This window comes from Agelaius phoeniceus, chromosome 1 (assembly GCF_051311805.1).
Source record: "Agelaius phoeniceus isolate bAgePho1 chromosome 1, bAgePho1.hap1, whole genome shotgun sequence".
Classification (NCBI taxonomy): domain Eukaryota; kingdom Metazoa; phylum Chordata; class Aves; order Passeriformes; family Icteridae; genus Agelaius; species Agelaius phoeniceus.
In genome coordinates, this window is record NC_135265.1 from 60,009,307 (window position 1) to 60,035,781 (window position 26,475).

At 41.0% G+C, this 26,475-nt stretch overlaps 1 protein-coding gene across 2 annotated transcripts in view; it reads left to right on the top strand.

Moving 5' to 3' along the window:
* SLC66A2 (solute carrier family 66 member 2) overlaps positions 1-26,475 on the top strand; it is a 64,812-nt gene that overhangs the window by 14,205 nt on the left and 24,132 nt on the right. The window lies entirely within an intron of this gene.

Below are 26,475 nucleotides of genomic sequence, written 5' to 3' on the forward strand. Positions count from 1 at the left end.
TTCTTGACATACTAAAACCTGGTGTCTGGTTTTTAATTTTTTTTTAAATTTTTCACCTGCCCACTTTTAACTTTCATGGAAAAGAGGAAAAGATGCTTTCAGCTCTATTTCAGAAACCAATTCTTTGAAGGCAGTTGAATTGACTACATTGTGTGTCTTCCTTACTCCTTCCCCAAGCTGGACAAACAAAACAGTGATTCATTTCTTCAGACTCAGTTGGCATTTTTTCAGCTCTAATGCTGAGGAAACTATGAAATATACAGCAGTATCTTTCAGCAGATATTTCACTTTGATATTCAGGCAAAGTGCCTGCATCCTTGTGAATATTCCTCTCTTTTTTATTATAGAGCAGCCTCAAAATTGCTGTTTGGGAATTAGTAATGCCCAAGGTGAGAGCTTCCAATCTTCAGTTTCAGAGTTGGAATCTATGTTGTTTAATTTACCTAAGGAATAAGAAATATTAGGTGCAAACTAGCCTTGCAGTACTTTTTCTACTCTTTAATAGTTTGGAATGCCAGTTTTAGTCAAATAATTGTAGTTTTGTTTTAAATTAGCTGGGGTATTGCATCAGAGAAGTTATGCTGGCACAGAAGTTCCTCAAAATCAACTTTTAGTATATTTTTAACTGAACTGATTCAGAATCTTCTGTTGATACCACCTGTGTTCTGTTGCAGTTCTTGAGTTAATGAAGGATCAACTCAACTGGCAATATCCAGGGCACAGAGGAACATTACTGTGGCAAAAGGAGAGTCTCTGTATTTCTCAACACACAGTTAATCAAGCTGGAGTTAGCTCTAAGAAACTGCCCAAGAGTGGTATTAACCTGAGTGCTTTCTTGAAGCCATAAGGCCATTCCTGCTTAGTTTAAATAAGACTCTCTTTTAATGATTCATCTTCTGGATCTCCCCTTTCAGATTTAGGGGCAAAATTCATGCTTTGGGAAATTTATCAGGTTTTTTTGTCTGATACCAGTATTTTTGCAAAGCACCTTTTCCTTTTGTATTTTCAAAACATTATTTTTTCTGGATTTGGTATCAAACTGTTTCTGTTTGTCTTTAACTCTGGTTTGTGTGGTCATTCTCACTGGCTTGCAACACTAACCATTGGAATGTAATGTTTAAGCAGTTCTGTCTTCCATGTGCCTGTATTCCTGATGTCTTTTACTAGTTTCTAGCAATGCTTTATTTACAGTCTCAGAGCTATAAACAGTTGCCAGCTTCAAGTGGTTAAAATGAAACAGAAATAAGTAACTTAATGTGACCTTTTACTTATTTCAATCAGTTTTTTTTCCTTGTCTTTTTGGTTAAAAAGTCATTTGTTGGTAGCTTGATAGCTTAAAAAGATGTAGAATAAAGCACCACACATCTTAATCCAGCTGGTCTAAGTCTGAAACATTTGGTTAATAGGTATTACTTGAGGTTTGTTTTGGAGTTGCTTAGCAAAATGGAATGAATTGAATTATCGGTAAGGAACAAGACAGCCTTACACTACTGCTCTGAACTTTAAAGACTGGGTGGGCAAGTTAGAAATATGATAATTCTCACTGCTATAAAGAAATTAGAAATGTTTTGAGCTGTTTGTGTATAATGTGCATACAAAAGTATGTGCTGGTGGTATGAAGAGTGGGGTGCACAGTGCTGTGTGTCACAGCATATGTCATACTCAATTGACATAGGGCTTAACTGAGCTGTGCCCTGCAGTGCTGTGTTTTGCTACAGCTCTGGGGAAGCTCACTTAGAGATTAGCTGAGGGGAATATTGACCATCCTTTGAGGTGCTTGTGCATTCTCATGTCCTTTAATGAGTTTTAATTAAAACTTCTGCTCAAGAAGAACATATTGTTTTTTAATTTCCTTTGCATAGTTGGGTGGTGTAAAAATTTTTTCAATGTATTTTTAGGCTTCAGAAATTATTATAGTACTTTCTTTTTCTGGTCATGTAGTAAATTACTGTAAATGAAGATGTAGTAAATTCTGTCTGTAAATTATGATCTGTGAAAACTATTTAGTTACAGAGCTGTTGAACAATTAGTCAGAAAATGTACTGGGCTACCAATGAATTTTAGGTGAACTTGTTAGATAAATACAGAGGCATTTGTTTGGTGCTTCTCCTTGAATAGAACTGAAGAGCTCCCTGAGATTACTTTAGGATTTGGTTTATTGTTGGTAGTTCAAGAAACCACTTAATGCCACTGTTTTTCCACATGTTATCTGACAAAGTCTTTATCTCTGTCACATGACTCTGAAAAGTGACTTTCTGTCAGTCAGTACTGAGAGAGAGTTGAGGGTGTGGGGGAAGGTTACTGCAGTTTGAGTAACCTAAAAAAAGTTACAGTAAGGTTGGCCCCAGGGTTTTCTGATTCCATACAGAAATAAAATTATTTTCCTTTTTTTTCTTGGTGAAGGAAAGATTAAAAAGAAGTAGCTCCCGTTCTGAAGGATTAATGCTTTATTTTCTTTGTTTTCTAATTCAGATACCTAGTTCTACCTAGTGCCTGGTAGCATGGCAATTGCTGAGACTGAGCAAGGTGCAGTTGAGTAGAAATTTGGGTTTTTGCTTGTTCCTTGTTTCATGATGAGATGATTTAGAACAAATGTGAATAAGTGTATTAATCTGTTTTGCTAAAATATAAATTCCATTTTGAGCCCTGTGAGTGTCGGAGACTGTTGGGGTAACAAAATCACTGAAGAAGTAACAAAACACGACCATAGTTCGTAAGAGGCTGTATTGTTTAAAGTTGTTCAGAGTGGTTTCAGTGTGTGGCAGGTGAGCTTCAACGTGGATGGGACTTGCTGGATTTTTTTTCCTTCTAAGTAGATGGTTAAGCATTTGGAAAGACATTTCTGGGATTTCCTTCTCTGTCTGAAGATGGTTTTATCATTTGCTGTATTACAGAATCCTGAACCTTGGTTTTAACTCAAAAAAACCTCATCTGATTTGATGAGTGTGATTTCACTAAATTTTAAAATGCAAATAATAAGAATTAGTGGTAATGGAACAGCAAAAACTTAGATTAATGGAATACCTGTTGCAAAGTATTTGAAACTACTGAACATTTTTTATGGGGGGAAAATGTAAAATGTATGTATAGTTAACTTTGCAGACTTATAGCTGCATAGTAATGAGGAGAAAAGAGTAATGTGAATTGAGCAGGTGCAGGCATCTGCTGCAAGTTTCCACTGGCAGTGTGATAGCCTGACTCACACTTCCACTTCTCCTTTCGTCCGTGCTCCTTAGTTAGCTCAGGGCAGCAATTGGCTTGTGTTGTTCAACAGCACCACCACAGCGTTGACATATTTGAGAACAGCACTACTGCATTACATGTGCCATGAAGGATGTAAACTTTATTTAATCAGCTCTCTGACTTCTTCTGTTCACTGTTAGGTCTGTTTGGGCATCCTGCACAGCTTGTGGATGAGCACTGTGTTTTTCCAGGGGTGCTCTGTAAGTCACATGCACAATGTGCTTCTCTGTCCAGCCCTAACACCCTGAGCAGAGCTGGGGACACAGCAGAGGCACAGCTTTCCTTGCTGGTTGTGGGGAGCACCTGGGTTTCATTGGAAGTGCTTGACTTCTGCACTATGCTGCCCGGTTGAATTCCCTGTACAGCTGGAACAATGAGAGCAGAGTTGTTGCTGAGGTGTCACCACCTCTGTCTGTGCATAACTGAACATGGAAATGCTCTTGGAAGGATTTTGATCCCTCCTCCCCGAGATTGTATGTATCCTCATTAGACTAATTTCAGAGTGCTTTTGTTAGTATTTTGGGGAGGATGTTCAGGAGAAGGGATTGCAATGACATGTCTGTGAGAAAACAGGATGCCAAAAGGATTTTTTTTTTGCTTGTTTTGCTTTGTTTCATTTTGTGGTTTGTTCGTTTTTAAATTTTTTTTAAAAGGATTAAAAATATTAATGGAGTTCTAGTTGTTGAAGAATTCAGGTCTACTTTGCCTGAGAAAATGGCACCTGTCTGCATTAACACTTAGGTTGTAATTCCTTATATGATGGGAACAGTTATTTCCCCATGTCTTTCTCTGCATCAATTTGTAGACCTTTTAGGAGATAAAAGAGAGTAAGAAATGGAGATTATAAACACATAGGGGCAATTTAAAATTTTTTTTAAGTAAATACTTAAATGGTAAACATTGGTGTCTTTTTAATACATAATTTTGGTTTATTTTTAGTTGATGTTGCAAAAGAGACCAACACAAGTCTGGAAAGTAATTTGTCTTTACAGATATGAGTTTGTGCTGGAGGTCTAAGTTATTCAAGCATTTCAGAATAATTCAGTCCAAATAGAACCCTTGATTTTTAAAAAATATTGTTTGCATACTGAACAGATTGAACAGAACTTTTTTTTTTTTATTAAACTATAGACAGAGAGGGAATAGTTTAATTTAAAAATTTGTTCCTTTATTTTCATAGGGAATTCATCCTGAACCATTGCAAGTTCAACACTGAAATAATTTTCTTTCAGAAACCGTGAGGAAAATGGGTTTGGATCAGTCTGTTTTCTGGAACCAATTTTATGTTTCCCAGTAGATACTCTCTTTCAGGCTTTGAAGTTCCATTCAGTGTAAATCTTTCTTCAGCCCCTTAGGCTAATGGGCCTCAAAATAAAAATTCTGTGGCCTTTTATGTCCTGTTGAGAATGTTGAAAGTGGTTCAGTAGGAGGGCATGCCTTTTTTGCAGGCTTATCTGGTATTATTCAGAAGGTATAAGAGGGAAGGATAAGTTTAAATTCTGTATTCCAGAGAGACTTTTTCCTTTCAGAAAAGACAGCTGGAAAGGGAGAAACCCAAAGAAGGATTTTTGAGCCCTCTGAGCAACTATGATCCCTGCCTCTGGCAGTTTGCAGTTTCCTTAAGGTGAGAGATCCAGAAATACACACATCCTCTGCAGTGAGGTGGAGGCATGAGGCCGATTTGCCTTCTGCCTCCCTGAGTGCTCTGAAAGCACATTCCTGATCACAGTGGTCAGGAATGAATTTTCTTTTATTTTCCCATTTCCCTATGCTGGAGGCAGCTGGCCCATGTGGTTATCTGGAGGGTGGAGGAAGGAGAGAGGGAGAATTGCAGTAAATCCAGAGACTTAGAGATGAAGTGGCGAGGGATCCAGGTGGACAAGTCACTCTTGTACTGCATGGCATGTAGCAGGTTTAGGCCTGAGAGACAGGTGGTGGCTTTGCATGAGAGTTAAGGTGGTCACCTTTAGAAAACTCAAGGGTATTTCTTTTTGTGGGTGTCTTGCTTTGGAAGGGAGCCTCCCGAGAAATGGGAAATGTAGCCCCCTCCCTCTGAATTGCTATAAATTTTAAATTAAGAGGCACTCAGGCAAAAATATGGGAGCAGGAATAACAGTTCTTTATTAGGGAAGAAAACAAAAAGATAAAATAAACAGTGCAGTAAACTAAAATAACACTGACAGAGTCAGAACACAACCTGACACCCTGTTGGTCAGGGTGTTGGTAGCAGTCCAATTAAATGGTGGCTGCAGTCCTCCTGGAGTGTCAGGTGTGGTTCTCTTGGAGCAGGGATCCTGTAGAAAGGGTGTAGTCTTCTCTGAAGATGCAGTGGAAGAGGCAGCTGTTCCTCTGGAAATGCCATGGAGAAGCCGTGCTGGTGTTCTAGAATCTCAAGATTGGTAGGAATGTTAGGCTCCTCCCTCTGGGCAGAGCATGTCACAATGGAATGCTACAGTTCTTATCAGTCATGCAGTGATATTCAATAGCCTGTTATCAACAGATGTGTCCCCGGAGGGAGGATAGGTTGTGGAAGAGATAAGGAAAACTGCCCACTTAACAGAAGACAGCTGCCATACAGATGGCGAATAGAATACAATTTGCTTGGCAATCCAGGACAGTGGGATGGATGGAAGTGGAAGAGACTGACATTACCTGCATGACTGATAGGTAAAGTATGAGGCAATAGCTCCCAAGTCTTAAAGTAATCTTGGATGTATTGTTCCATTCATGAACTGCAGACTTACCAGTAGTTGTAGTTAGCCATAGGGAATAATCTGGTGTTGTGGGCTCACCCTGGCAGGCAGCTCTTCCCAGCAGAGCCACCCTCTCACTCCCCTGCAGTGGGTGGGAGGGGAGAGTCAGAAGGCTAGAAGTGAGAAACTCCTGGGTTGAGGTAAAGACACTTTAAAGGGTGAAGCAAAAGCTGTGAATACAGGCAAAGCAAAATAAGGATTTAATTCTCTACTTCCCATCGGCTGGCAAATGTTCAGACATTTCTAGGGAAGTAGGAATTCATCATGGGAACGTGATGGGGAGACAAAATCCATAATTTCAAGCATCCCCACTTCCTCCTCCTGAGCATGCTGCTTACACTTTCTGTGATGACTTGATCAATGTGTGAACCAGCACTGGCAGGCTCTACTGTGATTTGATTATCTCCAGAACAGGGCAGGAATCTCAGGCATGTTTGATAGGGTGCCTCTTACCACAGGCCTGTGTTACCTAAACGTAGATGCTTGAGTTGCCTCTTGAAGAAAGGTGAGGTGATGAAATGTGGTATAAATCCAAAAAACCACTGTTTTTTCTGAGCCCAAGAAATGCCAAGGACTCTTCTCTGAATTCTGCTTTCTGGTTTAGTAGTGTACCAGAGCTGTGGAGCATCTGTTACTTCATGCTAGCACATGGGTCCTACTTTTCAAGTTGAAGTCTTGTCTTAGTATGCTTCACGGTGGATTCTTACTGGGTCTGCCAGTTATCTGAAAATGGAATGACATGTGTCTGGCAGGTAAACAGTTTTTTTGGCTGCTGACCTGGTGTTTTCTTTATGTAGGTAGCATAACTCAGAGAAGAGAGATCTTATTTAGGTGGTAACACTTAATCCTTTTTTTCTGAATTTTGTTTAGCACAATGATGGTTGAACAGGTTCCTACTGATTTTGGGTTTTGTTTTGGAACTTAGATATTTTACCTTAATTTAAGATAAAACTAGGCTTGGTAGGCAGAGAGGTAATGTCCTTTAACAGACAACTTGGGGAAAAAGTGTTTTCAGCTGTGCAAGTTCTTGTGCAGGTCTGAAATAGAAGCAGTGAGCTCCAAGCTCCTTTCAGTTTGGAAGCTGTTTCTCTCCCAAGTTTAACTTTTGTATCAGTTACAACAGTTAAGCAAGAAGAATAGTTGCCACTGGTGGGATGGGGAATGGAATGAAAAACCCACCATAGAATGTGGATGGGTGAGTTGCATTTCAGGTTATATTTTTAGTGGACAATGAAGCCAACAGTTCTAGAGTCTGTAATTTTTGGTAACTATTGATGAATTTTAGTTTCTAGACTTACTGTTTGGCAACTTTATAAAAAAAATTTTGGCTTTTGGGCTTCACTCAGAGATCAGAAGTGGCACCTTTGACAATGAAAATTTTAACTGGCCAGTAATGGTCCTCTCCCTAGTTTGTGTGTGGGAGATGGTGACTAGTGATTGTTTCATATTAGCCACACATTTTGCACCAGCAGAGTTGATGCACTGTATGAAGTATTTTGCATTCAGCAATAAATGCAGTAGCATTCCTGTGCTTTGAGAGCTGTATTGTAAAAAATACTTTTTCAAAATACTTGAGAAATTGGAACTGCCACCTGCAACTTTTTAGTTATTAAACTGAATCCTCTGAAGCTTTAAGCGCTGAAGGCGTTATTCTGATCTTGTGCAATGTGGACGATAACATTTTTTTCAACATTATGTTTTATTGTAGTGCATACAGTAACTTGTGGTTAAACTGGTTCTTCTTCACAGTTTAAAAATTTACCCATTTTTAATCAGCAAGGTTCAAAGTACCACTTCATAAGATGAAATGTCCTCAGTTTTTAAATTTTGAACAGGTTACTGTTGAACAGAGTGGACTAGATGTCCTGCTGAGGGCTTTTCCAATCCAAACTATTGTGGGATTGTAAATAAAATATTTGTAATTTGCTCTGTCAACTGTAGTAGCTTTGTAATGTTTGTATAATGTGTTCATTCATTTGGCTTCTGTCATTGGTGGTAATCAAACAATATACATATTCTCTATCCCTAAAAAGGGAGTTGAGAAAGTATTACCCATGTTTACTTGTCATCAGGGCAGGGAACCTGGTGGACATTGTTCTGTTTTTGCTGCTACTGCATTTTGCAATTATTATTTAGCTCCCTTTAAGTGTTCAGCTTACAGACAGTAGGGAGATTGTACAGGTTGACTATCTCTTGTGAGTTAGAGTCACTTCAGTAAGATGTTATTTTGGGGTAGAGCAGTATGTTTGGACCTCAGTCTTTTGACCCCTTCTTTGCACCAGCCTTGCTGCTGCTTTTGAATGGCTTTGACATGAAAATGTGGGTAGGCTGGTGTTTTGTGAACTTCTTAATGCAGTTTACAGTGCTTGTGTTTATAGTTTAAGAGGATCTGCCAGGCTAAATAGAGCATGTGAAGGGCCCATGCCTGTTCCAAAAGCCTGCCTGCTGCAAGGAAAAAGGGGATGGACAGGCAGGCACGATTTAAGTGGAGTGAAGGAGGTGTGTGCAGTGTCAGGAGCCTTTTCTTTGCTGTGCAGCATGAGGAGCACACTGCAGTGCTTGGGAGAGCTGGAAAGAAGCAGTGCAGCTGTTGTTCTCCCAGCCTGTCTTTATTAAAAAAAAAACCCAAAAAGGTGAGTGGGGGGAAAAGAAAAAAGTCTTTATTTGCTACCAAGAAATTTCAATGTTACCTTAAGTTGAGGGAAAACTGTTTTTCAGTCTGGGGAGAAAAGAAGAGAGGTGGTGAAGGTTGCTCCCCAGCCTGGCATGAGCAATTATACCTAGAGGTTCCCAGGAACAAGGTTCAACACTGTGTTTGTGGAGCGTGCTGCTCGGGCTGCCTGCTCTGGCTGCTGGTGCCCCTGACCAGCCATCCGGCAGGCCTGTCATCCAGCTCTGCTCTGGTGGGAAGAAGAGACTGGAAACAGGGTCTGTTGGATACTATTTATGGTGTAAGACCTGTGCCCAGTTGGTGGTGTGGTGGGGAGATAAACCTGTGAATAAAACGTGGATTTTGCTTGTGCCTCACACAATTCAGATGGAGGATGGAGAACTCCTAGCAACATCTAGCCACATGAGGGTGCTCTGGTGTTTCCAAAACTTGTCTGCTGAGCCGCTAAACTGGAACCTCAGAGACAAGGCTGAGCTCGCTTCCAGGGCTGTGGAAATAGTGAATAAACAAAGATGTTGAAAAAATATTTTCCTTTTTGGTGGGACGCAGAGTAATTTAATAATATCAGCAATGAAACATCTAAATGTTCAGACAGCTGGTTTGTCTGCTCACCCTTCACATCAGGGAGCATGTGTGCAGCAAAGCTGCTGCTTTGGTTTTGTAGAGGTGAGAAACTTTTGCAATTGCCTGCTTCTTGAGCTTGTCACATGCTGTTGTAAACTTGGTCACATCTTGATCTGAATGGTGAGCTTCATTCTTTAAATTTGGCTTGGAAGGGTCTTCTGAAGTTATTTGATCCAGTTCCCTGCTTGAAGTGGGTCCAGTTAGATGAAGTTGCTCAGGCCTTGTGTGGGTGAGTTGTGAGTATCTCCAGAGATGGAGATTCCACAACCTCTCTGACACCTGTGCCAATGTCTGACTGTCTTCATGATGATAAAGTTTTCCTTCCATCTAATTGGCATTTCCCTTGTACCCCGTATCTTGTTATTGCTTGTCCTGTCTCCAAGTGCCTTCAAGAAGAGCCTGCCTCCATGATCCACTTCCCCCTCAGCTGTAGGCAGCAAGAACCCTTCTCTTAAAGCTGAATGGGTCCTATTAGCCTCTTCATGTACACTGTATATCTGAGCCCTTTAATCATCTTGGTGGCCCACCACTGGGCTCATTTATAGAATCATAAAATTATTTAGGTTGGAAAAGACCCTTAAGATCACCAAATCCGGCTGTTAACCCAGCGCTGCCAAACCCCCCACCAAACCGTGTTCCTAATCACCACAGCTAATCTTTTAAATTCCTTCACATGTGGTCACTCAGCCGCTACCCTGAGCAGCATGTTCCAGTGATTGACAATCCTTTCTGTGAAGTTTTTTTTCCTAATATACAATCCAAACCTCCTGTGATCCAACTTAAGTCCATTTTTGCTCATCCTATTGCTTGTTACTTTGGAAAAGAGGCTGACTCCTACGTGGCCACAGCCTCCTTTCAGGCAGTTGTAGAGAGTGAGAAGGTCTCCCCTGAACACTCCCAATTCCCTCAGCTGCTCCTCATCAGACTTGTGTTCCAGGCCTTCCCCAGCTTCATTGCCCTTCTCTGGACACACTCCAGCACTTCAATATCTTTCTTGTAGTGTGGGGCCCAGAACTGGACACAGGACTTGAGATGTGGCCTCAGCAGTGCCAAGTACAGAGGGACAATCACTTCCCTGCTCCTGCTGGCCACACTATTGCTGATGCAGGCCAGGGTCATTGGCCTTCTTGGCTACCTGGGTATATGTTGGCTTGTGTTCAGCAACTGACAGCTGGCAGGCACCCCCCCCCCCCCCCAGGGTCCTTTTCCACCAGGCAGCTTTCCAGTTGCTCTGTCCCAGCCTGTAGCTCTGCATGGGGTTCTTGTGACTGAAGGTGCTTGGTCTTTTGACTGTCAGACACTTGGCTTCAGCTTATTGATCCAGCCTGTCCAGATCCTTCTGCAGAGCCTTCCTACCCTCCAGCACATCAGCACTCCCACCCAACCTAGTGTCATCTGTGAAATTGCTAAGAGCACACTCCAGTAGGCCAGCATCTTGCTTGTACTTGGAAGCCCTGAATGCATTGCTCCAGATAATGTCTTGTGGGCATTGAGTAGAGAGGAATAAACACATCCATCCATCTGCTTGCCATACATTTGCCCAACTACATTTTCCTGGAAGGTGATTGAGTGCCTTTACTATAGGTGTACACTTTGACTTGTGCTCAAATTGCCTGCCATGCTACCCTCTGCTATTCTGTGAAGCTGTTCTCTAGTGAGTCAGCTCTCTGCACCAGTACTGTGTGGTTACTCCTTCCCAGCCTCACAGTAACCTGAACTTCATTCCTAAGACTAAGATCCCTTTGAATAGCAGTGCTGTATTCAGTTCATAGAATCATGCGGTATCTTGGGTTGGACGGGATCCACAAGGATCACTGAAGTCCAACTCCTGGCCCTGTAGAGGACAGCCCCAAAAATCACACTGTGACCCTGAGGGTGTTATCCAGACACTTCTTATACTCTGTCAGGCTTGGGGCTGTGACTGCCTTTCAGAGGAGCCCAATCACCTTTTGGATGAAGAACCTTTTCCTAATATCAAAACTAAACCTCCCCTGACACAACTTCATGCTGTTTCCTGAGGTCCTAACACTGGTCAACCAAAAGAAGAGATTGGCATCTTCCCTTCTGCTTCACATTGGGATGAAGTTGTTTATTGCTTACTCTCCCTAATTTGGTATTCATGAACTGACCGTCATCCAGGTTGTTAATGAAAGATATTAAAGAGCATTGGCCCTAATATTAATCACTGTGGGCTGCCTTGTAACTGGTTGTAAATTGTATGTTTTTCCTTTGAGAAATGAAAATCTCTTAGCCTGATGATCCAGCCAATTTTCTGCCTTTTTTCTTGTCCACTAACAAATCAGTAATTTGTTAATAAAGATACTACAGGAGACTCTCAGCAGCTTTGTTAAAGGCACTGTAAATAACACCTACTGCTCTCCTCTTGCTCTTAAAACCATGAATTCATAGACTCTTAAGGGGTAGGAATGGACCTCAAAGACCATCTAGTCCCAGTCCCGCTGCCATGGGCAGGATGTCTCCCACTAGACCAGGTTGCTCAAGGTCTTATCCAGCCTGGCCTTGAACACTTGCCAGGCATCCACAGTCTGCCTAGGCAACCTGTTTCATGTCTCACCACCTTCACAGTAAAAAATTTCTTCCTAATATCTAACCTAAATTTCCCCTCTTTCAATTTGTACCCATTACTCCTTGTCCTATCACTGCAGCTGCTGAACAGTCCCTCTCCAGTTCCTGGTAGGCTCCCTTCAGATACTGCAAGGTTGTTGTCTTAAAAGTCAGGTTGGTAGTTGCAGTTCACGCTTGGTAAAGCCATGCAGGCTGTCCTGGTTACTTCCTTGTCCTTCCTGTGTTTTGGAGTGACTTCCATGAGGACTTCTTCCATAACCATCCCAGGGATGAGGTTATCCTGATTGGCCTGTAGTTCCCTGGTCTCCTCCTTGCAGATAGGTGTGATTTTTTTTTACCTTTCCTTCCCCCTTTCCCCTGTAATAGAAAATCTCTCCCAGTACCATGATCTTTCAGAGATGATGGACTAGCCTTTCAAAGACATAAGCCTTCACCCTCAACACCCCCACGTGCATCCTATCTGTGTCACTTGAAAATTTATGTACAAACTCCTGCTTTCCTGTTCCTGGCTACTGCTTCACTCCCTCATCTTTGCTAGCAGGGCTGAGGAGCTGTAGGGGGCAGACCTCACCAGTGAAAGCGCATTAAAGCACTATTAATGCAAGAAGGCAAGAGGTGATTTTAGAGCCATAGTGACAATTAGTTATCTGGCTTTCATGGTGATGTCCTGCTTTGCTGCCTGCCAGCTCTCTTTCTGTAAGCAAAAAAGTGAGAAGAGAAATGTTGATTTTCTAGATGATGGCCAAGTTGCCAGTTCAGTGCAAAAGATATAAGTGAAGACATTTTAAAAGTGTGACTCAGCTCCCCACAGACTTCAGAATAACTTTCAGGCTGAGGGGCTTTTAATTGTTAGTACAAATACATTGATAGCTTGCTTTTTTAGTTTCCTAAGTAGTTTATAGCACTGGCTGGCATGGTGTGTGCTTAAAGAAGCACTGTTGCCCAGTGCTGCCTGCTCAGACATAATAGATTGTCTAGACAGCTTGCTAGGGAGAAAACTTCTGGTTGCAGCACATTTTTATGTTTCTAGAACATCCAGATTTTGTAGATTTCATGAGGTTTTAAAGAACCTTATCTTTGCATTTAGGTAAGTGGTATGGAATCAACAATTCAACAAATGAGCCTGTCATCAGAGTCAACATCTGCCAATATTAAAGTTCTGTCATGTACAGGGGATGGGGCATAGCTTGCACTCACTTTCTGCTGCTGACTCTCTAACCATACTCCCTTGGAAAGGCAGATGTTGTCACTTGGGAAAGCTCATTTGATATGTTAGGGCCTTCTGTTGGAAATGAGCCTGCTGAGATAACCGTACTCGCTGCTGTATGCAGTGGGAGGAATGGACAATGAGGTGACCTGAAGTGCTGGGCAGAGTGGCAGCACCCACTTGGTTCCAGTTAAAATGTTGCATGGGGCAGGTATAATACTGGATGTCTAAGCTGCCATAATGTGCTGTATGAACTGTATGTGGAGGTAATGTGCTAAAGGTACAGTGTGATTGTTGTGCACAGCCTGATGGATTTTTTCACTTCACTTTATGTCCTATATATTTTGTTATCTATATTTAATTATTTAAAAATCACTGAGAAGATGAAGTTCCTAGTTTCTAGTAAGCTAGAAATAGGGAATATATATAAATAAATCAATGCTTCTGAAGCTCTTATAAATAATGCCATTTTAACAAGGCATTTCCTGATGCTGGAGATTGAAAGGCACTTATCACTGAAACATCAGTGCTTTGCCATTTTCATTGCTGTATGAACAGAAATCAAAATAAACCCTTTTCTGTTGTGACACAAGTGTCATGCTTTTAGCCTGTAATGCAGTACACTGACCATCCTGGACTGAAAATAATTTGTGATAACTTTATTTTCTGAAAAGATTCCCATTTTCTCTCCACTGCACACTCCCACTTTGCAAGCGGTGATGCACCAAATGTTCATTGGAAAAGGATTTTCAAACCTTAGGAGGACATTTCAAGTGAGAGAGAAGAGAGATCTTAGACACTCTCCCTTTTCTGTTTGCTTTTAAGAGATGACATTGGAAATCCTACTTTGTGTCCTATCTCTGAAGCAGGAAAATGAAACAGTAGAACCTAAGTACTCTGTATTCCATGTGAATGCTGAGAAAGGATGAATTAGGGCAGGGGGCTTAGGTGCTCCTGCTTTCCTGTGTGTTCTTGATCCCCTGTTGCCACCACAAGAAGGTGCATGCAGTTTAGCCCTCATTGCCCATTTAGTTTGTGTCTGTCTCTGCCCCTGAATGTTTTTAGCCCTGTGAAGACTGGAGCTGAACACTCCAGTTATACAGGCTGCAAAGCAGTATCATGGCACTTGCATGGGATACAAGAGACTGAGGTGGAGGCTCCTGCTTGCACGGATAACTCTTGAGTTTATTAGTGAACAAAGTGGCTCTGATGGTTTCTTGGTAAGCCAGGCTGCAGACAGGGGAGAGAAAACCTTCAATGGGAGCCTGAAGCCTGCATCCTAACCTTTTAGGCTGTTTAGGTACTGCTGGTTTCCCATCTTTTAATGTTAGTGTGATTTTTTCCTGACTTGGGATGGAGAAACGCCTGAAATCTCAGTGTTTTCCATAGCAGAAAACGGCATCCATGACTTGCTGAGTGGCCTGCAGAAGCTGAAGGCAAGCCAATCTCTCCCATGAATTGCAAAGGGCCTGAATCTGAGGGTTGGACTCAAGATCTCAAGTCTGATGAGATGAATGCTGCCTTCTGTGGTGCTGAGATCAGCACTGTGTCAGGGAAAGCTGCCTGCCTCGTGAAGTTTTACTTACTGATTTTCTTTTGTGATAGCAAGTTCACAGTTGGCTTTGTCTAGTTTTATATTTGGAATCATTTTTTATGAACCAAGGTATTTTGAAGAGCAAACACCAAACCGAACACCCTTCTGGTGTGGATGCCAAGTTGTCACTTCTGCTGTTTGGCAGTTAACAGATGCCCAAAGAGTGGAATGCTCAAGAGAAGAAACTTGTTTACAAATTATTTGTTGGTTCTGTTGCTGTGTGTTGGGGAGGTGGGCATTGTTATGGGAAGTGGTGCAGACCTTGGCATTAAGTGTGAAGCTGTTTGATGGGAGTGCTGCATTGGAGCAGATTTGGCCTATGTATCAACTATGCTTATCTGCACTGAGACGTGACTGTCAACTTTCTGAAACAGGCAGTACATCATCTTCGCCCTGCCTTCCAGCTTGATACTTTTTACTGCTGCATGCACCTGATACAGATTATTTCAGGTTGCATTAGATATTGGGGCAAATTATTTAGACATTTAGAGCTGTGATAGCACAGTGTAGAGCAGTGCTGGCTTATAGCCACATTCCAGATGGCAGCCAGGACTGCTGGGGAGTTGTACAGGACATTGTGTCAAGGAACAGGCAGAATTAAGGTGGAAGGATTACTTTGTAGGTCATAGCAATTCCTGAATTCACTTCAGAGTCGTGTCCCACCAACTATTGCTCCTGTTTCAAGGCCCAAACCATCTCCTTTTCACTTCCAACCATTCTGCTTCATTAAAGCTGATGAGGAAAGTATGTTTTTTTCTCTTACTGCAAAGAAAAGTTAGTATTGGAGCTACTTTGCAAATAATAATTTAAATTACCAAGCAAGAAATATGGTAATAAAATAAATTATTTTGTGTATTTACTAAAGAAAGTTTGGTTCATGTGGCGATATGTGTAAATAGAATAACTATATTTTAGTAATGATCTATTTAAATTACATTTCTTTTCATCTTAAAAATTAATTAAATGGTCAAATATTGCATTACTTTTACTTGTAACTTATAGCAAGCTCCTTAGTTTGAAAATTGCTTTAAAATAGAAGTGCAAAATGACTTAATTTAAATTATAAAAAGGTAAATGAACTGCAGTGTTTGTTCTGAAGGTTCATTTTTTGGAAATGTCTCTTTTTAAAAAACAAATGAAGTGGATATTATTTTCAGATAGATTTTTAGTAAAATTAATTTACTCTTTTGTTCTCATTCTTTTATACTCTCAGTTGCTATTCAAAGACACAAGAACAAAGCAGATGTTAGCTCCAATCAGTTTCTTGTGAGAATAAATAAGATTTTTTACTAAGCAAAACTGAAAAAGTATAAACATTGTTCTTGCAGAAGCAGATAAAGCCTGCTAAGCTCTGGCTCCAGTGCCAGATACATCTGGCATTGGTATTTGACTCACTAAAGCTAGTAGTGATTTAAGTGATGTTAATAGACTGGCAGATATAGACCTCATCAGAAGGTTACATAATCGCATTTCAAAATTTGGTTTTGTTTTGTGCTTCAGAGCAAATGTTTTTAGCTTCAGAATGTTATAACTAAGAGAATGGTACGCAGTCTCTGTCTGTAGGAGGAGGTGACATAACACTGAGTGAGGTTGGGAGGAAAGGATGTAACTTAGCTCTTTGTGAGAAGCTGCTTCCTGTATGGTCTCAAATCAGCAGCAGAAAAAGTGTTTTTTTTAGAGAATTGTGAATTTATGGTGAGGGGCAGGGTGTACACAGCCTCCCTCCTAACACTTGGATTACTAGTAAACAGCATATTTCCCTCCATGTGGGAAGGAAACAACTGAGGCAACTATAGGAGGGAGCAACTATACCACCATTATTCCTGAAGTTATGAAGGTCTCCTTTCAGATGCATTTATTATGTGCCCTACTTTCTCTTTGCTCTGCTCTGTGATCAGTATGCATTACATCTCTGCATCAGGATCCTGTGTCCCCTCCCATGGGTGGGGGAAAGATTCCAAATCCCAGAATTCAGTTCTGACAGATTTATTTTTACTTGCATTGTACGTTTACAAAAAAGGGTCTTGTTCATCCTGAACAATTCCATGGAGAAGTAGAAATCTGTGAAAGGAAGACAGATCCTAAGTATTTCATGGAAACATTTTTTATTTTTAAAAGCTGCTTAAAGCTGTCTTTATACTATTACCCATTGCAACTCCGAGGTCTGAAGAGAATTTTGGAGATGGAACATTTTAAATATTCAGAACATCTCTGTTTCTTTGCGTAAGATATGAGTGTCAAGATTTTTTTCCCATCAAAATCAGGACCAATGCTGCTGTTTCTAAAATACGTAGACTGCTTTGGTGTTACACACACACTTCAGTAGCCCTTGCAAGTTTGCTGTGTTTTTCGTGTATGCATGTGTGCATAGCTAAGCTTTAAAACCTGACATTTATCTCTATGATAATAAAAATTATGCCATCCTCTCCTTTCTTAAAGTGGCTTTTTAGTAGGTTGCTTTGGAAGTGTCACAAACTTCAGTTGTTTGGAGGTAAATTTTTTCCCCATCTTACCTCAAGTTTGTATGGCCTTTGAAAAAAAACAGTTGCTGGTCTTGACATTCTATTGCTTCCTGTCACCCCCATTTTTTTGTCTATTTATACCATCACAAACTTGCAGTGACTCCTTGCTTCTGTCAGTGTTTTCCACTGCTGTCCTTCCTTGTCTTTGCACCCCTTGGAATGTAAAAGTCAGGAGCAGTTATTTTAAGAAAATGTCTTTAAAATCCTTAGATTTTTTACTGTGTCTTCAGAGACACTATTTACTCCCTAATGCCTCTCCTCATGCCCTGTTGAGAGTAAGTTGTAGTAATTGCACTTAGGGAAAAGAGCAAACTTAATATGGAAATGGCTTAAAATAGTCTTGTACACAAGTACTTCGTTTAATTTTTGTGTACAGTAGATGTTAAAGAACAGATCAGCCCTGAAAGAAATTCACTATTTCTTCACAGCAGAACTCAGAAATGTAATGAGGATTTTGTGGATAGGATTGTTGTTTGCAGCTCATTGTTTATGGTTCATCTGTCATCATTCTCCACATCCCCGGCACTCCTGACTACACAATGTGAAAGGGACAATAGCAGTGGAGGGCAAATCCCAGAATCACTTGGCCAGGGATAAAAGGATGGTGCCCTGTGGTGGCAAAGTCATCTCTCTGGTGAACACTTCCAGTGCACTCTCTTCTGCCTATTTTGGTTTGAAGGTCTTTTGTTGTCCTTTTAAAAAGTAAAAATATTTGTAAAAGGGGATAATAGCCAAAGTCTTTTGACTCTAGCAATGGCTTGGTGCCAGGATGCTTAGCAGCAATGCTGAAGATATTCTTGATCCTCTTTTTTCCCCCACTCATTCTTGCCCCCTCACTTGTACTGACAGAACAGTTTGTGGGATTATGTTTTGAACCAAATAAGTGAACCAATCTTGCTTAAAATGCAGGCTTGTTCTTTTCTTCTGTGTGTAAAATCTTAAAAAAAGGAAGTAAAAAGCACACATTTTGTGGCTTCAGTGGGAAATGCTTCAGGGAACTAAACTGAACTGTTAGAGATTGAGGGGGATAAGAAGAGCTTAAACTTCTGCTGGGAAATGGGAACAATTTGTGAATACACACCTATGTCACCACCTAACTCTTCATTACAGAGCCACTTACTTAAATCAACTACCTTTTGATCTATGTCTTGAAGGATTTTTAGCTTCGGAGCATTGAACTGCAAGCACAAGGTGTTCAGAAAATGCACCTTACATAAAAAGGTGTTTGGAAGTGCACCTTATATAAAAAAACGCTGCTCTTGTGAAAACAAGGATTTATCTCTGGTCAAACTAAACAGCTGGGAAGTTGAAGGGGAATTTGTGTTTCAGAGAAGCTCTGTCTTGCTTGGTGCCTCCAGTTTCAAGTGCTGTAATCAGTAATGCAGCCTGCAGGCCCTCCTCAAGTGAAACTCTCTACTGGTCTCCTGTCCTATAAATTCTTCCTGATAGTGCAGTGGAAATTCCTGCTGTTTGGTGCCTGTATACAGTAATTTAGATTTGTGCAGACTTGTAACCAGGATGAGCTTTAGTTTAGTGGTTGTGAGGGGACACTGAAGGCACGGAAGTTCTGGAAAACCTGCTACCAGAAATCCTTTTATTCCCTTTTCCCTAGAAAGTTACATAGAGATTGGAATTACTGCCAACTTTATCTACCTATATATATATATTTTTTTTAATAGCAGATGAATTTCCATAGCCACTTTTTCACTTAAATGATGTTCATTGTAGTAAATGAGAAGTTGTAAGTTGAAATTTTTTTGCTACTGCTGGCCTGAAATTCGTGAATTGATTGTTGGGGATAAAGGTTGTCACCAGTGAATGGTCACGTCTTCACAAACACAGATACATAAGTTATTTTAATGAATTTGGTCAAAATTGGTCAGAATGTAGGAGATGCTTCCAGACCTGGATGGGTAATAGCTTCATGACCTGCTGCCATAGGACATGGAAAAAACTTAAATGGAAGGTCTTAATTCAAATCAGAGACATTAAAAGTTTAAACTGGTTTCTCAGATCTCATCTGTATGTTTGCCTCTCTCTTCATCCTCCCTCAGATTTCCCAAAGTCTTTCTTTTTATTCCAACATAGAATAAAAATTGAGAAATACAAGGTTTTTTTTAGTATGGGATTCTTTTTAACCAGCCTACCCTATTATTATTATTAACTATAATAGATATTTGGAAGGAAGCTCTATGAAATGGAGTGGTCTGTGCCATCATTTTGAGATATTAGCATCTTTGTAATGCTGTTTGGATAATTAAAGAAAACTTGTCTGACATTTTCATATGTGTAGCAAGGACTGGGCAGAGGAGAGAGGCAAGTGAAAAAAAGAGGTGAAAGCTTTCTACAATTTCCTCCATGCCTGTGATAACTTTAAAGTATTCAACTATCAATACTAAAATGGGTTATTCGGAGGTTTACTGAGGTAATGGCCAAGAGATGTTTAGCAGGCCACATTGTTTTAGCAAACGAGGCAGTGGCACAGGGCATTCTTCTGTTTAGATACTAAATTACTAATAACTAGGGCCAGTTTGGGGGCTAGAATTTGTTTTTGCTGGTGGTGGGTTACCTAGGAAACAAGGATTAAACTTGCCTCCAAAAATCCTAAATGAGGAGATGAGTTTGTATTCTCATGAAGAGTGTTTAGCTTTGTGTCATGAACATACTTACACATGCATTTATGAATGTGTAACCATTTGACTTCGGTGTCTGAAAAAAATCACAAATGCCTTCTTTTTGTGGTGTCTTCACAACAGAGGAGGTAGGGTCTCAGGCAAGTCAAGCTCAGGCAAGGCTGAAAAAGAGGGATCACTTTTCAGCTTTTTTCTCAGAGATCTGCAGTTCAAAAGGTGGTAAAGTCTTACCTGGCAGTTAGTTACTTCCAGAGTTTCTGGGAGTAACTTGCTGCATTATACATGCAACCTGGCATTGTAATCTCTGGCACAGTGGAATCTGAGTCAAACTGAATCTGGTCTAATGCACAGCTTGGTTTTGTAATGTTTAGAAGAACTTTTATTCATTTCTTTAATTACAGTCTTTAAATGAGAAAGGGCATATTGTTTCTAATATTATAGTAGTCTTGATATTTTCTGAGACTTAAGCTGCAAGGAGTAAGTTTCAGTAATATTAAAAATAAATTAAACTGTTTTCATATCGAGTTTATAGCTCCCAACTACAAGAATTTTAGAGTCAAGGCTGCCTGCACTGCAATGCTTAACTTACTGCATTTTAGTCTTTTTTGGAGTCCTTTGTATATTGCCTGCTAGGCAATAACTATGCAGATGATAGTGTAAAATATTGTTAAAATTATTGTAGAAATAGAAACTTGGTACTACATGTTCTTCTTGCTGTGACATTCTCATCATCCCTGCTTATCTTGCTGTCAGAAAAAGAAGTCTCTTTCTATAGTTAGCATAGAAAGGCGTATCTGGCCCAAAGAAGAGTGAGCTTATCTCTTATCTGCTGCCTCCATTGCTGGCACGGTTGGGAGCAGAGACCTGACTTCACAGCTCTGCCTTGAGGGTGAAGGGTTGGGGCACTTCTTTAGTTTGACTTGCTCTGGGGTTTTTGATGCTCCTGGTGTAGGAGGTGGGCAGGATTGGGAGTATTTGTAGTGAAGGCAGTGGCTGGCCAGAGTCATCAGAACTCTGCTGTGGCATTCCCTGGGCTTTCCATTTCACTGCCACTCCTGCAACTTTAGAGGAGGATTTCCTCCTGGGGTCCGTGCTCCTTCTGAGTCGCATGCTTCTAGAGCTGTTCATGCTGCTTTCACACCACCTTTCAAATACAGAGCTTATTTCTTTAGCACTGAATCCTTTGGGCCACAGCTGTCTTATTCCAGTGGCTTTCCAAGCCCCATGATCTGCCTAGTTATTAGGCTGTTTTTCTTCATTGGTCATAATTGCCACTTTTGCCTGCTGTTGAGACTATCTCATGAATGCAGTGACTAGGAAGAACAGTCAGTACATTGGAATAGAAAGGAGAGACTTCTATACTGAACAGGCAAGTGTAGCAGTAACACAGTAGGGAGTTGCAGTAGTGATGCTACTGAGGAAGCAAGTCTTTACAGGGGGAATATAGTGCTGTAAGTACCTTGATTTAGATATACATAGCCTTAAGTTAAGTAGCAATATTGGCATGTGTGTGGTGGTGGTTGTTGTCTTTTATTCTTCTCCTAATCTTACTGGCCTGCTAGCACACCAGGAGTAGAGACCCAGTGCTTTCTCTCAGCTGGACTTGGAAAGCAAAGAATTTGGTTAGTGTATGTTGCACAAGGTACAGTGGTGGGGGGGATTGAATGTGTACCTGCTGCAAGATTGCCTCAAAAGCATCTTCCATCTGGAGAAACCCAAGAAATGTTCTTGCTTTGGAAGAGAAGTCCGGAGTACTCTTCTGCACACTTTTTGTTGGAGGGATTGGGGTAGGAGTTTGCTTCTAGCTGCCCCCAGGTTGGTTACACTCATTCTGCAGTGATGTTCAGAGATGGCTGAGCTGAGCTGTACTGCTTCATGAGGATTTTCCAGCTCAGCTGGCATTCACCAGCAATTTCCGAGCCCAACAGCTGGAACCTTCTTCAGATACCATACTTGCTAAAACTTCCTCTGTATTAGAACAAAAATTCTTTCTTCTCCCCTGCTTGCTTTTATAATTTTGCTTTCTTTTTTATGCTTATATATCAGCAGTGCTGTAAGGAAGAGGCATGTACGTGTATGTATGCAGACATATTTAGGTTTAAACACACAAATTAAAATGTTGACAGGGCTGGTATCAGTGCAGCACAACTAATGTAAAAATTCTGCATCCTTTTGTAAAACAGTGGAAATTCTCAAGGATGAGGTAAAGGTCAACCTAATTTTGTGGGTTTATGTAGCTGCATTTTTCTCTAAATTTTTTTTTTTCTTCACTGTGAGACTCCCATAAACTGAAGCTGTGTACAAAGCAAATTATACTGCAGATAGCACAGCAAAGGCTGTCAGCTGCACAGAAGGTGCCCAGTGTATGGATATTTTGATTTAGCTTTTCATTCCTATTGTCATTTGTGTTGTTAGCAGCAGTGGTAAAACTTTTAGAATAAATTGTAACTTTTAAATTGCTGCTCTTTAAGGGCCACAAAATAGTCAAGATAGGTGTTATTGCTAATTATCTCTAGTGAGGACCACTGTGCTAAGTGGTATTCAAAGGTTCCCTTAAACTGAAGGCTGTAAAATCAGGGAAATACCACATTAATGGGAAAGGCAAGGTATTCAGAAATAGAGTGTGTATTGTTTGACTTTTTCATATGTACTAGTGCATTTGTGTCAGATTTTTTTGAAGTAGTCACATGTTTTTCTTAACGGCAATTGCTAATTACCTTTGGTGAAGAGGTAGAGTGGATCCTGCAGAACCCAAAGGGGAAAGATAGAGCAGTTACCGGTGCTTGTAGGTGTGTGCTGGGGGACAGTGTGGAATATGAGCGAGAGGCCCTGGATGGGCAGGATAGCGCTGAAAAAATGTCAGCCCACTTATGTGTAGTGTTTTTGAGAAAGAGGAAGAAGAGTGGGTAATAATCCTGATAGGAGAGAAAAACCATGAACCTGATGTGACAAAACAGAGACCCAGCATAGAAGATTGTGAAGCTACCTGAAATAAGGCTAAGAAAACTAAGGCAGGTACTTGCCTTCAAACTAGAGAAGATGACTGAGGGGAGATAGGGATAATTTTGATGTAGAGGAAGTTTCATAACATTTGAATTTCTAATCTCAGGTGTTCTCTCCCCCATCAAGTACTGAAAGCTCCACTAAGCTTTTAAAAACAAAAGTTCTTTGTGTGAATCTTCAAGGTTTGTGTGGGTCAGGCTTTCAGCCTTTTTCTATGTGATTGGGATTTGACATTTTCCCCCTCTCACATGAAAATCTGCTGGTTACTTTCTGTTGACTAGAGGACCCTTTATGCAGAGTCAGATACTAAGAGGAGTGGCTTTAATGAACTGACATTAGTCTAGATGTGGCCAGCAGAAGGCACTGTATGAGCCAAGGGATGTCAAAAATAGATTTCATTGGAAGGGAGTAATTTGTTTAGTATAGGCTGGGGTGATATTTTCAGAAAAGGTTCAAGACCCTCTGGAATGTTTTGCTCCAATCTTGCATTGGCTAGAGAGGAAACAGTGACAATGTTTAGATACGGGGTCACTGTGAAGACCAGATAGAAGGGAATGTTTGAGAGATGCTGACAGGGCTGAGGAGATACCTAAAAGTAACTCAGTTTGAGAAGTTCCTAGGTTTTGGACCTGAAGGAATGGAGATGAAGAGCATTGTCTGTTTATAGACAGTGTCCTTTCAAAAAGACAGTGGTTTGGATTAGAGCCAGAAGTTTTTCACGCTAAGCTCTCCTTTCTTCTCTTTTGTACCATGAGTGAAAGATAACAAGTCCCTTCTCAGTCCCAATGAGTGGAAATGCTGGCTTCAGACAGCATTTGCACATTTCTGTCAGTTCTTAAAAAAGGAGGAAAGAAAATCTAAATGTATCAGTTCTCACTGTCTGTCTGTAGTGCTGCTTCCTTTCTTCCTTCTTCTTTCTGGAAGGAAAGGGTGCCTAGCTGGATATGTGGATGATGAGAGAGAGAAAAAGTTTTGGATCACGCAGTAGCAGTCGTGTAGTCTTACTGCCGTTATCACCCCAGTTATTTCCTGGGTGCCCTGTGGGGTACTCAGGAATTTAAGAACAGAGCATCAGAGAAACCCAGGTTCTGTCTGGGAGCTGCTCAGAATAAGCAAGGTAAGGAGTGCTAGCCAGCATGCTGCTCTGCAATCCTGCTGCTGTTTTTAGATGAGATAGCTGAAATCAGGATTGCCAGGGAGACAGATAATGCCTGAGGCAAATGTCTGAGGATTTGCTGCAGCTGAAGAACTGGAAGTGTAAAAGTCTCCTTTTCAGAATCCACTGCCTGGGCCCAACCTCTTGTGGCAGGTGCCTTGCAAGTCCTCTTTAGAGAATGTGGCAAAACTTATTTTTAAGATGCCACTGCTGAGTGCAGGAGCTGTGTATAGCTTAGAGCACTCATTGGAAGTGTGAGAGGTCTGAGATAGTTTCTTTTGTCAGCCTGGGGATACAAGCCTGCATCTTCCAGCTGCCTAAAGAGTTGCTGTTGTAGCCAGGCTGGGATGAGGAGCAGCAGCATATTTGCTTGCAGCTCAGAGCTGAACCTCTTTTACAGCAGAGACCATGAGTTCTGGGGACAAGCAGAAGAACAAATGAGGGGGAGAGTGTTGTACTGTAGCCCGGTGGCTGAGACCCACAGGCAGCACAGAGTGTTGCAAGTTGTGGCTTCTGCATCTTCAAAGTGCGTACGTTTTACAGGAAACAGAGCATGGATAATAATCTGAAATAATTCCCAGCCTTGGCTGCATTTCGTAACTGTTCCAGCTTGGATATATTGCTGTTATCAGGCTCTTTCACAGCATCTAAGCCAGGTTTTGGATTGCGGTGTTGTTGAGGGAGGCGTTGGACATCTCACAGCTTGGGCTGGATTCCTTTGATTGTGTGGCAGGAACAGGTCAGGTGGGCTGGCACAGTGGTTGACAGCCAGATGATGGAAATTGGATATGCTTTGAACAGCACCACAGTCTCACAAAACATAAGAATTAGCTGTGTACCAAGGAGTAGGAGGATTAACTACTGAGTCATCTGTTTAGAAGGGCACTCGGGGGGGAGACTGCTCCGCATGCTCTTAGGAGTTAGTGAGCAGTGCTTTTCATACAAGAGGTCAAGAGTTTAGTTACGGGAGGCAGTTTGGGTGAGTGACTGTGATGTAATGGCGTTCAGTAAGGAGTGGGAGAGAGGGTAAAACCAGCAACCTTCGTAAGAAGAAAAGAGTTTATTTCCTTGTCAAAGCTATACAGAGGGCTCAAATGCAAACTCTCCCACCTTGCAAAGACAGGCAGGGGAAATGGTAAGCTTTTCCTCGACTTCAAAGCTAGGAACCAGATGGAGGAGCTGGGTCAAATGTCTAAGGACAAGTGTAAGTAAATGTAGTGCAAGGATGTAGGTACAGAATTATGTCAAGGCACAAAATAAGTTGCAACTAGTAAGAGAAATTGAGAGCTACAGTAAATAATTTTTAAGATGTCAAAGTCTTTGTTTCACTTTCCCAAAAGGAACTTGCATGGTATCTGGCTTGGTATAAAATGTTTCTTGACTAAAAATAATGTAACTGTTTGGACCTCTGTGTCATCCTCACTTGAAAGTTGATACTCTGGACTCTTCTTTGTGTCACTTGGCATCTACCCCACACCAGAATCTTGAATTTACTACTTGCATTTTGGCCCGACTGGTAATAACCATTGTTATTTGCAATGCTGTCTCTCGCCTGCTTTGCATTTTTCATCTCTAACATGCAAAGTGCCTCCCAGAGGAGTTCTTTTAATCTCATCTTCTTCACCCTCAAGCAGTGTAGAGTTCTCTCCAGTCAGTGCACAAAAAACCTACTGAGCTGCTCCTTCCCCCAGCATTAATAGGATTTTCCAACATAAATCTCTCAACTATCAATGGATTAATGTGCTTAAAATGCAATACACTAGGTGGTTTAAAGAGCTCAGCCATGGGTAATAAAATGCAGTACCTTTCACCACAGTAATGCTAATTCTGATCCACACAGGATGTTAGTGACTGAAGTTACTGCTTGAACTTCATCAGCTGAGTGTACTTACAAGCCCATGTCAGGGATTTCTCACTGGGCAGAATGCAGTGAGCTGTGCAGGCAGTGCCTTCCCATTTCAGGGAGCACAAAGATATGCATCCACATTTAACTTAGACAGTTTAAAGATGTTTGCTAGAAATAAATGATGGTACAGGGGATTTCTTGTTTTGTCATTCTAAGGAAAAGATATGATGGGGGGAGCAAAGATCCCAATATGATATTTATTATTCATACTTTTCTTCAAACATAAATAATGCTTGCAATCATATGTATAAATTTGTTCAGTTATACATATCAGATGACATGGTCTGGGACGGGGATTGCTGTTCTCTGCCTATCTTCTTGGAATAGGACTGGTTTGCACACACATGAATTTTATTCTGTTTTTAAAACTACTTTTTAAAAAAGCATTTAAGATTTTTCTTTTGCACACACTTGTCACTGTATTCAGCAGAATCAACTTTTTTTTCTTTAAAAAAATATCTCTCCCATTGCAAACTAATGTGTTTGTACACCCTTGAGAAGGGAGCCACTTAGAAAAATCAGTCACAGTTTCTTTCCAGACCTTGAAGTGATGGGTGTGTGACTTTTTCCCTCTGAA